Source organism: Dipteris shenzhenensis, chromosome 8 (assembly GCF_047967505.1).
Source record: "Dipteris shenzhenensis isolate YYH24624 ecotype China chromosome 8, Dip_SZ_1.0, whole genome shotgun sequence".
Lineage (NCBI taxonomy): Eukaryota > Viridiplantae > Streptophyta > Polypodiopsida > Gleicheniales > Dipteridaceae > Dipteris > Dipteris shenzhenensis.
The window spans coordinates 46,558,099-46,569,879 of record NC_141603.1 but is presented as its reverse complement, the minus strand read 5'-3'; the positions used below and the strand labels follow the sequence as shown (position 1 = coordinate 46,569,879).

General features: G+C 43.1%; 1 pseudogene; it reads right to left on the bottom strand.

Moving 5' to 3' along the window:
* Positions 1-3,038: 3,038 nt before the first annotated feature.
* Positions 3,039-6,079, bottom strand: LOC147899588 (pentatricopeptide repeat-containing protein CRR2, chloroplastic pseudogene; annotated as a pseudogene).
* Between the last annotated feature and the right edge of the window lie 5,702 nt (positions 6,080-11,781).

Below are 11,781 nucleotides of genomic sequence, written 5' to 3'. Positions count from 1 at the left end.
TAAAAAAACTATGCACCTATCATTGGTGATGTCTCTTTGTTACATCCCATCACATCCTTGGTCGCCTCTGATTTCACTCCTCTGATTTCATTACATCGTATCCCATTGCATCGCCAACATTACTAGCCTATGAAAATGATAACATCGAAAAGAAATCCACTCCTTGGAACATAAGGCAACATAGACACATCAAAAGAAGGCTTTACAAGCTTTGATACATAAGACCACTTCCCTTGTAAATTGGACACATTGATTTGATACATTTTCCATTGCTTTTCATGTGCAATTTCAACAACTTCATCAAACCGACAAGGATTGTTCAATTCCACCTTCAACTTGAGATATGGTATGAGCCCAACAACAAATCTCTCAATCGTCAGTACTTCAGTACAACAAATCTCTCGATCTGCAATACTTCAGGTGGGACTTTAACATGCAAAGACGCCTTCCATTCCTGCCACAGCACAGCAAAGCAGTTCAAGTAGTGGTTCACTTCCTGATTGGGTGCTTGCTGGTAGTTACACAACTCCTTCTAGATTTGATGAGGATCCCTTTCATATGCATACTGGACCAAAAATGCATATCTTACCTTATGATATTCCACATCCCGATTTTGGGTTCGCGAAACACCTTGAACAAAACTCTGAAACCATACCCTTGATTTATCTTGTAGACAATAGCCTAGGATTCGCAAAAGAACTCCGGGTCTATCTTTACCTTTTAGCAGCGTTGTGAACTCTAGGTCTTCGATGAATAGAGAAGCATCCTCATAAGGCAACCCAAGAAACTTGGGGAAATCTTGGGCCATCTCTCTCTTGCAACAATAGCTACATATGTGACGTTAGTACTTCTCCTTATTCATCGGAAATTCTTGAGGAAACTCCTCACTGAGGGCTCCAAAACAGTGATGAGAGAAACCAGAGGACCGTGGGTGACCTTTATGATAGATCTCTAACACACAAACATACACCAAACACTAGAAAAAGGGCCCGCAATTCATATATCTCATCAACACACCTTGCAGCAATCATGACTTCTACAACCCACGCTTTTAATTTTCGCTTTGCCAAACAAGAACAAAAATCAAAGGAACCTCTCATACACAAGGAAGACTACGGTATGGCGCAAAGTAAGAGCATCATCTTTCTTCCAATTCCAAGACACTCACAAACTTCCTCTACTCCACAAAAACATTAGCTTTCCTACACCTTTCACAACAAAAACCGATCGCCTGTCGTATTCTCTGTTTTAGACCCTCTCTCTGGCTGATTCAGGTCCCAACTTCTTCTAGAAAGTTGTAGATCTCGATCTCAGCTTCACACTGATAACAAAAACTCCTAAATCCAAGTTACAGATCAAAGGCTATCGCAAAAATAGTGACTGTTGCTTTTTTTTGGGAGGTGCGACTGCTTTTTTTATCTACATGCTCTTTACCCAAGTCTCCACTGGCCCATCTACCACTAGTTTCACAACCACCAATCAATTTCTATCTTCATACAAGTAAACACCTAGTCCTAGCATGCAAAACATGACCTGAGATATACAATAGTATTAGTGTCACCTAGCTCCTATCGGTCCTCGAAGTCTACCAGTATGAAGTTAGCCACATGCAACAAAAAGAAGATTCGCACAGATTAAAGCCAGAAGACCAAGAAGCTGCACACTTAGAAAAACAGACCACATGCAAGGCATGAGCCACAACATGAAGCTGATGACAAAATTGGAGCCCAAGATCACAATGGGGCATGTGAGGATGAAGTCAACGAAAAGTAGAAGATTGAGGGGGGCTATTGAAATATGTGTAATCGTGAGAGTGCATGAAGGTGAAGTGTTAAATAGGGAAGAGGGTGAAAATGAGCCTCGCCCTTAGAAGGACATGTGGCAATGTCCACAAGGGCTTAATCCCGCATACAAGTGGGTAGCCTAATGTTGAAGTCATTGCCTTGGATTTTAGGATGCAGCTCCAAGGAGTGGCTATGCGATTGAGGGATGGGGCTCCATCGGAATGCGGCTCTTGATACATGGCACATACTAAAGTGACCATGTCCAATTTTCTACAATGCACACCCACTAAGTAATGCACACATTGAACTCTCCTCATTGAGAAGTAATCACAAATGAGAACTTCCCACCTCCTCCATGGTATTTTAGCTACACATCTTACATATTATAACGCACACCCTTCAAACAATAATACACACATTATAGTTTTTGACCCTATAATATATTCCCCACCATTGTTGGAGATCCAAGACTGGGCCAAGTGTGTACTTGGAGCATTTGTTGAAGTCCCACCCCGGTCTCCACGCAGGTCAGTGGTATCATGTGGTTGTTGGCATCTTTCTTTACCTAGTGTGGTCTAGTTTAGGAGGTCAAGAACATCCTATCCATTTGATGATCTCATCAAATAATAAGCCTGACTCTCCCTCTTTCAAAGCTCCTGCAATATGCATTTTGGGTTTTAATGTCAACGTAAGGCTTCTGTCTCTACTACTCCACTTGAATATGGGACAAATCCCTCCCTCATTTTTCATCTAATTTGTTAGGAGCTGCCCTATCACATGCCGAGTTGCCCAAATACAAGGAAATAAAAAATATATGACTAGTTTTTAAGAGGTGGTCTGAAAGTTGTCTTAAATGACTAGTTTTTAAAAGGGTGTCTAAAGGTTGTTTTATAACATCTCGAACCTCTAAGACAGGATTGTCGAAGACGTGCATCTCGTCCAGAATTCTACAGGTTCCTTGGTTTATAGCTTTCACCAGCAGTTTTTTGTGGCTCTAAGGAGTCCCTCACTATGTTCCCTCCCTTCAGCTGTGCTTCCTGCTCATGCTCACCTAGCAAATTGATAGAACATTTAACTTCCTAGAGTTGACTCATAGGAATATTATGCCAGACTCGGCTGACCTATATCTAAAGTCTTGAATAAACATAACACAAATCAGGCCAAATACAGCCATCCTTTTCATATTCACAATTACTCAAAGAAAAAGACAAATAAGAAAATTGTGTGTATTATTTTCGCTCCGTTTAGGAAATATCACCAATAATCACAACAAGAACATACCCCATTCTTGAAAACATGGAAGCGGTTAGCATCTCTCAATATAATTTCCCGTTCTTTAATCTTGGAAATAACCTTTGCTGCAGAGTGACAATCGAGGCACACTCGCAGATTCTTAGTGATACGAAGGGGAGATTTAGGGGGAGTGCTAATCAACCCAAAAGCAATAGCCAGCTTCTCGCTGTGACCACAAAGCATATGTTCCCTTATCCCATGTTCAACATTATGCAACACAACTTTCGTTTCAGGAACGTATCCTGCCTCCCCCATGTCCCTACTTAACCTCTCTAGCTCTGCATAAATAGCCACCATTTGTGGATGCAATCTATCTGCTACAAAGAATTCATGCACCTTTCTGTCAACCTCAATCCAGCTGCACCCTGGCAATTTTTTAACCCCCCGTTCCACCATGTATTCTCGTATTCTTTTCACATCATCCCACCTTCCCTCTGCAGCATAGATATTTGAAAGCAATACATATGCCGCGGAATTCTGTGGATCCAACTCATATACAGATTTTGCTGCTTTTTCCCCTCGCTCCACATCTCCATATGTTCTGCAAGCAGCAAGTAAAGTTATCCACACCACCGTATCAGGTTTGAGAGGCATTCGGTAGATTATCTTCTCTGCCTCCTCAACCTGCCCAGACCTACCTTTAAGGTCAATCAAGCAAGTGTAATGGCCTAAATTTGGTGTGATGTCATAGTCCTCAATCATAGAATCAAAGAAGTCGATGCCCTCATCCACTAAACCTGCATGGCTGCATGCAGAGAGCAGGCATATAAATGTGACACCATCAGGTGCCATGCCTTCCTCCTGCATCTCTCGAAAGAGTTGAAGGGCTTTCTTGCCATGGCCATAATGGGAGTGAGCTGCCATCATCGTGTTCCAAGAGATCACATCTCGGTGCTGCATTTGATCAAACGCAGAGTATGCCTCATCCACAGCCCCACACTTTCCATACATGTTAACAAGGGCAGTCCTTACAAGAAGATCTGGCTCCAAACCACTGTCCAAGATACACTCATGAATCATTTTTCCATCTACAAGGATAGCTGGGCTGGTACATACACCTAGTACACTAGTGAAGGTGATCTGGTCAGGCTTTATGCCTTGCTGCTGCATTTCTCTAAAGAGTTGCAGAGCATTCTTCGCATGGCCATGCTGGGAGTAAGCCATAATTATGGCATTCCAGCAAAGCAAATCACTTTGATTCATTTGGCCAAACACTGCCCGTGCTTTCTCCAAATCCCCACATTTTCCATACATATTGATAAGGGCATTTCTGACTGTTACATCTGAATCCAATCCTTGTCCTACAATGCTTGAATGGATTAGCTTGCCCTCTGTTAGGGAAGCTGGGCTCACACATCCTAGTATCATAAGGAAAGTAATATGGTCTGCCTCTACATTTTTCTGCTGCATTTGCTTGAAGAGCTTCAGAGCTGCCGTCCCATTACCCTGTTGAGAGTATGCTGTAATCATTGCAGTCCAGGAGCAAACATCATGTTGATGCATCCGCTCAAAAACTAAGCCAGCCTCTTCTATTGCTCCACACTGTCCGTACATATTCACAAGGGCGTTCCCAACAACAACATCTGCCTCTACTCCATTATCGACAATACTTGCATAGATTGCCTTACCATGAGTCAGGTCTGTTGGGCTGGTGCAAGCACCCAGTATACTAATAAATGTAATTTTGTTTGGCTCAACACCCTCGTGCCTCATAGATCCATAAACTTGGAGAGCCTCCCTGCTATGGCCATGCTGACAGTATGCTACAATCATAGAAGTGAAGGAAAATACATCAAGATTGGAAATCTTGTTAAACACAAAACCTGCTTCCTGCAAAGCACCACACTTGCCATACATGTTGACAAGCCCTGTCATCACCATCACATCTGTACCAACTCCGCAATCTATTATCAGGGCATGGATCACCTTGCCCTCTGGGAGGGCTGTGAGGTTGGCACAAGCACCAAGTACACCGAGAAAGGTGACTCGATTCGGCTTGACACCTTGCTGCTGCATTTGGAAAAAGAGTTGCAGAGCCTGCTTGCTATGGGCATGCTTGGTATAAGCCGAGATCATGGCAGTCCATGAAACCACGTCCCTCTCAAACATCTTGTCAAAGACCGTGCATGCCTTCTCAAGAGCACCACATCTCTTATACATGCTAACGAGGAGGTTCCCCACAATTATGTCTTGTTCATATCCATATTTGAGGAGTTGTACATGAATGCGCCTTCCCTCAGACAGGCAAATGCATTTCCTCAACTTAGAGACTATGCAGTGCCAATCAAATTGGTCGATGTCTTCATCCACCAGCTGATTGAGATGCTGCGATGGACAATCCTTAAGAGCTGTTGAACGGCTAGCTGCCATAGGGGCTTGAAATAAAACTGTACTGCCATTGCTACCATTCAGAGGGAGCTCGGGCGGACTCTCCTGCGCTGGATCCCACCGCTCGGAACTCTGCATCCAGTTTAAGTAACTGGGTGACAAGGAACCCAATACTTGCTTGCCACAATCCATCGGCCAGCCTTGTACCGGAATTACGGGCGGAGCGCCGCTGCAAATGGGCGCACAGAAAAAGCTTTTCGTAGGCGCTTGAGGCCGACATGATGAAGGTTGGCACGGAGAGACCGAAGGAAGGGAGAAGGATGAAGGAGTAGTACCTCCCGTAGCCATCCATCCGTTCTAGTGAGCTCCACAAAACGATGAAGAGCTCCCGAATTTTCCTCTCCTATCTTTTGTCATTGGAGTTCTTCCTGTCATCTCACTTTCTTCGAGCTCCGAACCTGCGAAATCCACTTTTGACCTTCCAATTTTTCTCCGTCCGCTTAGCCTGCCTTCCATCGACGCTCGTCGCTTACCTCTACGATATTCTATCTGCGCTTACCGCTTCGATAACAAGGATTTAACAACATGAATTACATTCATGAGGCCTGCCTTTGTAACGAAGAAGAATGGACGCCGTATTTCGTATGCACATTTATGGATTGTTGTGTACACGAATGAGTAGTAAATGTAGTTTGTCTTCTCTTGAAAAAAAAAAGTAACCGTAGTTTGTCTGTGAATGTCATGCGCTCCCACCCTTCTCGTTGTTGGGTGAGACATGAGCTTGTGCATGTTATGTTTTTCCATAACTGTCCAAGTGTGTTGAGGTTGCAAATGTTGAAGTTCCAAGCAATATACGTTTAGTCTGTCCCTTTCACATTGAGCATCATGTGGTGCACACCGCGCAAAAGCGCGCTGGCATTGGCTTTTGGTGATTTGTAAATGTTGATGATTGCGATGTTATTGTATTGCACGTTCTTGAAAGTGGTTAGCAAGCACTCAACACCACGTTCGTAAAATAATTATTTTTTCACCAAAGCAATGCTTTCCTTGTAGTATGTGGCTATGCCAAGGCCTTCCATGCCAAGGACGAGAGAATATCCCGGAATGGAGGGTGCACTTGCTTGTTTCGTATGGAGCTCTTGCAAGCAAAAAATACTTGCAAAGAGGCTATTGCACGAAGACATGATGTCATCCTTGTGGGCTTTGAATGACCTTGTGTTCAACAATTACAACGAGAATATGTTGCCATTGAGGGAACTAAAATCCAGTTGTTGCGTATGCCATGCACGTGTGCTCCGCAAACGCTCAAGCTCTTGAAGGACAGAGTGGTCAACTTTGATGTGTGATTGCTGTAAAGGTTGCAAGATATACATGCTTGTTGAGTCACGCACGCAAGAAAGCACATGCGTCTTTATACCTGAGGGATCAAATGCGAGCAAGTCCATTGAAAGCCCTTGTGCATGGTGAATTATTATTGCAATGACGACTGGTTGTAATGGGAATCGATGCCTGCAATTTGCCCTATTAGGGAAACCTCGTTGAACACAATTAGCTACACGTCCTTGTACAACTGAGAAAGCATTTGTAGCTTTTTTGTAGGTTTATGTGAGCAAAGGAAAATGAGAGCAGAGTGTATAGTTGTTCCATCTATGTTATATATAGCCTTGTGAGTAGTGTCGTAGCAATGCTTGCACTCATAGGAAAATGAAGAGCAGAGTGTATAGTTGTTCCATCTATGTTGTATGCAGCCTTACTAGTGTAGGCTAATAGCAAAACCTTAGGCAGCTCCATGCTGGCCATTTGCTCACGTGAGTAGTGTCGTAGCAATGCTTGCACTCATAGCAATAGTGTGAATGTATTGCCTATTCCAGCATTGCCTGACAGGAATAGGCAGAAGGGGTGTCTTGTGTCTAGACGCTTCTTGAGAACACCTTCAAAAAAGAGGCATTGTGCATTGCGTAGTTTATTGTATTGGTGGCTCGGCATGAACACGTATGTAAATTCAATTGCCGTGTGGTGCTGATTTGCTTTGGCAACGTCCTCTGGTTCGATGTGCAGGTCGAACTCATATGTAAAGTGGTTTGGTTGTCAAACGTCTCTTGTGAGCATGATGGTGGTGCTGCAGTGTTCGCGTGGTCACAAGGTAAAATGTTTGTTAAATTTCATCTTGTTGGTGTCAACTATTTGTTGTTCATGGTAGCACAAGTCATGCCATGTAGGGAAATTGTCATTTGTGCTGGGCTCCTCGCTTCCGAATGGCAAATATAGTAGGCATAGCTCTCTATATTGATTTTCAGGATCCTTATTCTTGCTATAGTTATTGAAGCAAGCAATCTTTGGTCATTTTCGTTTCTTTGTCATACGTGCACCCACGGTGTACATACTAGCATACTCTGCCAAGCATAACACGTTCAGCTCATTTGATCTATTTTTGTAGTTGCCAATTATGTCGAGGAAGAAAACATCGGTGCTTTGCTGCTATAATCTATCAAGCTAATGTTGTCACTTGAGGAGCATGATGCATTCCTCGAGGGGTCTTGTGTTTATGTAGCAAAATTCCCTTATCGTGCTTGTCAATGGTAGAGACAAAGATAAGTACGCTGCTTGTTGTGAAGTAATGTGTTGAGTGTTCAAGATGCCTTTGTCAATTTTGTGAATACGCTCATTTGCTGGTGCATTTGTTGCAAGCATTGGTGCAATGCTTGCTTGACAGCTTCGGTAGTGATGCGATCAACCTTTGTCATGTACAAAGTGTAGTAAGATGTGGATGCATGGGGGTTCATAACAAATTGAACATCAATATTTGCATTCCATAGCCTAGAAATAGTGATGCTGAAATTGTTAGTTAGTTTTCCTTTGGGTGCCTTTGCAAGAAACGATTGGTTGGGTAATGGTAGAGAGCAATGCTCCGATGTCCTCTTACTTGGTCAATGAAAGCACATCTAGAAAGCTGTCAAAGTCAAAGGCTATCAATGCGATTTTCCTCCATGAAATAGTTGATTCTATTGTAGGTTGTTTTGAGTGTGTGTAAGCACATTTCTTCATCTAGTGGAGTTGAAAATTTTATTTCTCTCATGGGACGCCATGGAAAATGGAAGCGGCACAAACTACCTCTTTTTTGTGCATATTTTTTTGTGCTTGTGCTTTTGGATTTCTTGGTTTCCATGTGGAGCCTTGAAATGTATGTGCATATGTGCTTGTAAATGAATGCCACAATTTTAGAATCGGTGGCCTTGCCATACCCATACATAGGATCATTTTCAACCCACAATAGTCCATGATCATGCTGGCTTCCTCTATTTTGGAACTCAGTCACAAAGAATAAATCAAGCACGTTGCCCAAAATCGTGGCTTCTTTTTTAAGGAGACGCCTCATCACTTGGAATTTGTGAACATAGTAACTTGTAGTTGTTACTGGATTAGAACGTACAAGTTCGCATAGGTTATTGGCAGCTGAGGGTGACACCTCAGATGTTGGTTTGATTTTGTGCAGACAACGAATCAATGGTTCCTAGTTCTTTTTTGTAGTAGCTGAAAAAGTCAAAAAAAGGGTAGGGGGTCCTAGTTGCCTTAGCATTGCGAAAAGGTTTCTCTTGAGGTTATGCTTGTAGTCAGCTGAAGTGCAGAGGCAATCAGAAGCCAATATATGATTGCAAGAGTTGCTCAATGTTGGTGTCTTGGACTTCCTCTCTTGCTTGTATTCTTTGCCCACACAGCTATCCTTTTCACATTCGGACCCATGAGGAGGATAGCACATGTGCAACCAGCACTTTGATTGTCTTAAAGAATAAATTTTCTATTGATATTGCAAATCGGAGATCTTTGTTGGTGAGCTCCCAGCGGGCAATGTCTTGGTAGGAAGTGCAAGCAGACAAGTTGTATTATGTAGGGTGACCAAAGCAAAGCATTGGGAAGGCAAGTACCTTGCAATACTGTCCTTCAAAATGATCAATGGTGTGAAGCCTTTGAACAAAGAAATATTGATTGTCTTGTCCTGAAAGTCCACCACTTGCTAGGTTGGGTAAATGCCATGGACTAGAATGTGGGTTGGAGTATCGTCTTCTTGTTCTTGAGAAGAGCGGGGTTCCATTTGGCCACTATCAGCATTAATGTGTTCAACCCACAAGTGGTTTAGTACGATGTTGTACTCTTTATACAAAGGTGTGTCTAATAACTCCCCAAGTGCTTTAATAGTAGTGAGTGTGGGTCGGCGGACAAGACCGCTCATGTAGTTTTGGACGAACTCCAACTTTCGCTTCAAGATGACCATGCTACTGAGTTGTTACTCAAGAAACAAGGAAGACATTTTGTGCTCTGTCCACATCAATGAGACATTGACAATTGCAATGCTGAGGTCATATTTACCTCATAGGATAGTTCACAGATTTGGGAAAAGGGTATCCTAATTGCAATCAATCTTCCTTTTTTCTACCCAAAAATAATAATAAGTATTTACAATCAATCGTGCCTCCAAGTTGTTGAGCATGTTCACGTACTTTGTCCTTGGGTATAGTGGCATGTTTTTTAAGGCATACTTTGGAACTTTGCATTTGTAAATTTGAGTGTGGCATAATGTGCATATAACACCAAGTGACTGAGAGTGCTCTCAACGGAAGCAAGAACGGAAGAAGGAGAGAGAGAGACAGAGAGCCACAAGTTTTGGTGGGTGCAGAACCACCCTAATCTTCTTTTTCATTCATTTATATATGTGTTTGAGTATTGTACATAACCGAGGTAAAGGCATAGTGACCTTTAACCCCCACAACCTCCCACTTAAAGGACAATGTGCCTTTAAGGGAGAACAACTAGTGAGCATACTATCCAATGCCCATCAATACATGACAATACTCAAATCGCTAACTAGGTAGACTCTTCGTCTACATATCTGCAGGGTTATCATCTGTATGAACCTTGACAAGCTCTATGCGCTTGTCCTCAAGTACCTCCCTGATGAAATGGTACCTGACCTCAATGTGTTTGGTCTTTGCATGAAAGCCCGGATTCCGTGCTAGCTGGCTAGCTGAATAGCACTCATGGAATCACTATGCAATGTCGGTACACCTGTATGAATCCCCAAATCTCCCACTAGCCGATCAAGCCATATAGCCTCCTTGCAACCCTCTGTGGCTGCAACATACTCAGCCTCTGTGGTAGACAAAGCAACGCACTTCTGTGTGCGAGACATCCACGACACTGCACCACCTGCAAAGGTGAACACATAACCAGAAGTGGATCTCCTACTATCCACATGCCCTGCATAGTCTGAATCTATGTACCCAAGTACACGCATGTCTCCTTTACCAAAGCAGATGCACATCTCCTTGGTACCTTTCATGTACCTCATGATGCACTTAACTGCCTCCCAATGCCTCTTTCCTGGATTAGCCACATACCGGCTAACAACTCCCACTGCAAATGCAATGTCTGGTCTAGTAGCTATCATAGCATACATAAGACTCCCAACTGCTGATGCATAAGGAACCTTGGCCATCAAGGCCCTCTCCTCATCTGATTTGGGACTATCTGTATGACTCAGTTTCACATATGGAGGCAATGGAGTACTCACTGCCTTCCCCCCCTCCATATTGAAACGCTGCAATACTTTTGTAACATACTCTTTTTGTGAAAGCCAAAGGAGTTTCCTACTCTGATCATGCGTGATGCGCATACCAAGAATATGACCTGCAAATCCCAAATCCTTCATATCAAAGGCCTCATGCAACTTGGCCTTTAATGCATCTAGCTCATAAGTATTCTTGCTAGCCAATAGCATATCATCCACATATAGTGCCAAGATTATCAGGCTATTATCCTTAGCCCTTTTAGTGTAGAGGCAGTGATCAATTTCACTCCTTCTAAAACCCTGGGACCGAATGAAAGCATCAAACTTCTGATACCATTCTCTAGGTGCTTGCTTAAGACCATAGAGACTCTTCTTCAGCTTGCAAACTAAATGCTCTTTGCCCTTTTCTTCAAAGCCTTCCGGCTGCACCATGTAAATTTCCTCATGCAAATCCCCATGCAAGAAAGCTGTCTTGACATCCATCTGCATAAGCTCCATATCCTCTACTGCCACTAGTCCAAGCATGCATCTAAGTGTGGTCATCTTCACAACTGGAGAGAATATCTCATCAAAGTCCACACCCTTCTCTTGCTTGAACCCTTTAGCAACCAAACGGGCCTTGTACCTAGGCACATCATCACCTGTGACCTTCATCTTGTAGACCCATTTACATGGCAATGCTTTCTTTCCATGTGGCAAAGAAACCAAGTCCCAAGTCTTATTCTTCATAAGTGAACTCATCTGTGATTGCATAGCATACTCCCACTTGCGTTGATCCTCACGCATCATAGCCTCTCTGTAGCAAGAAGGCTC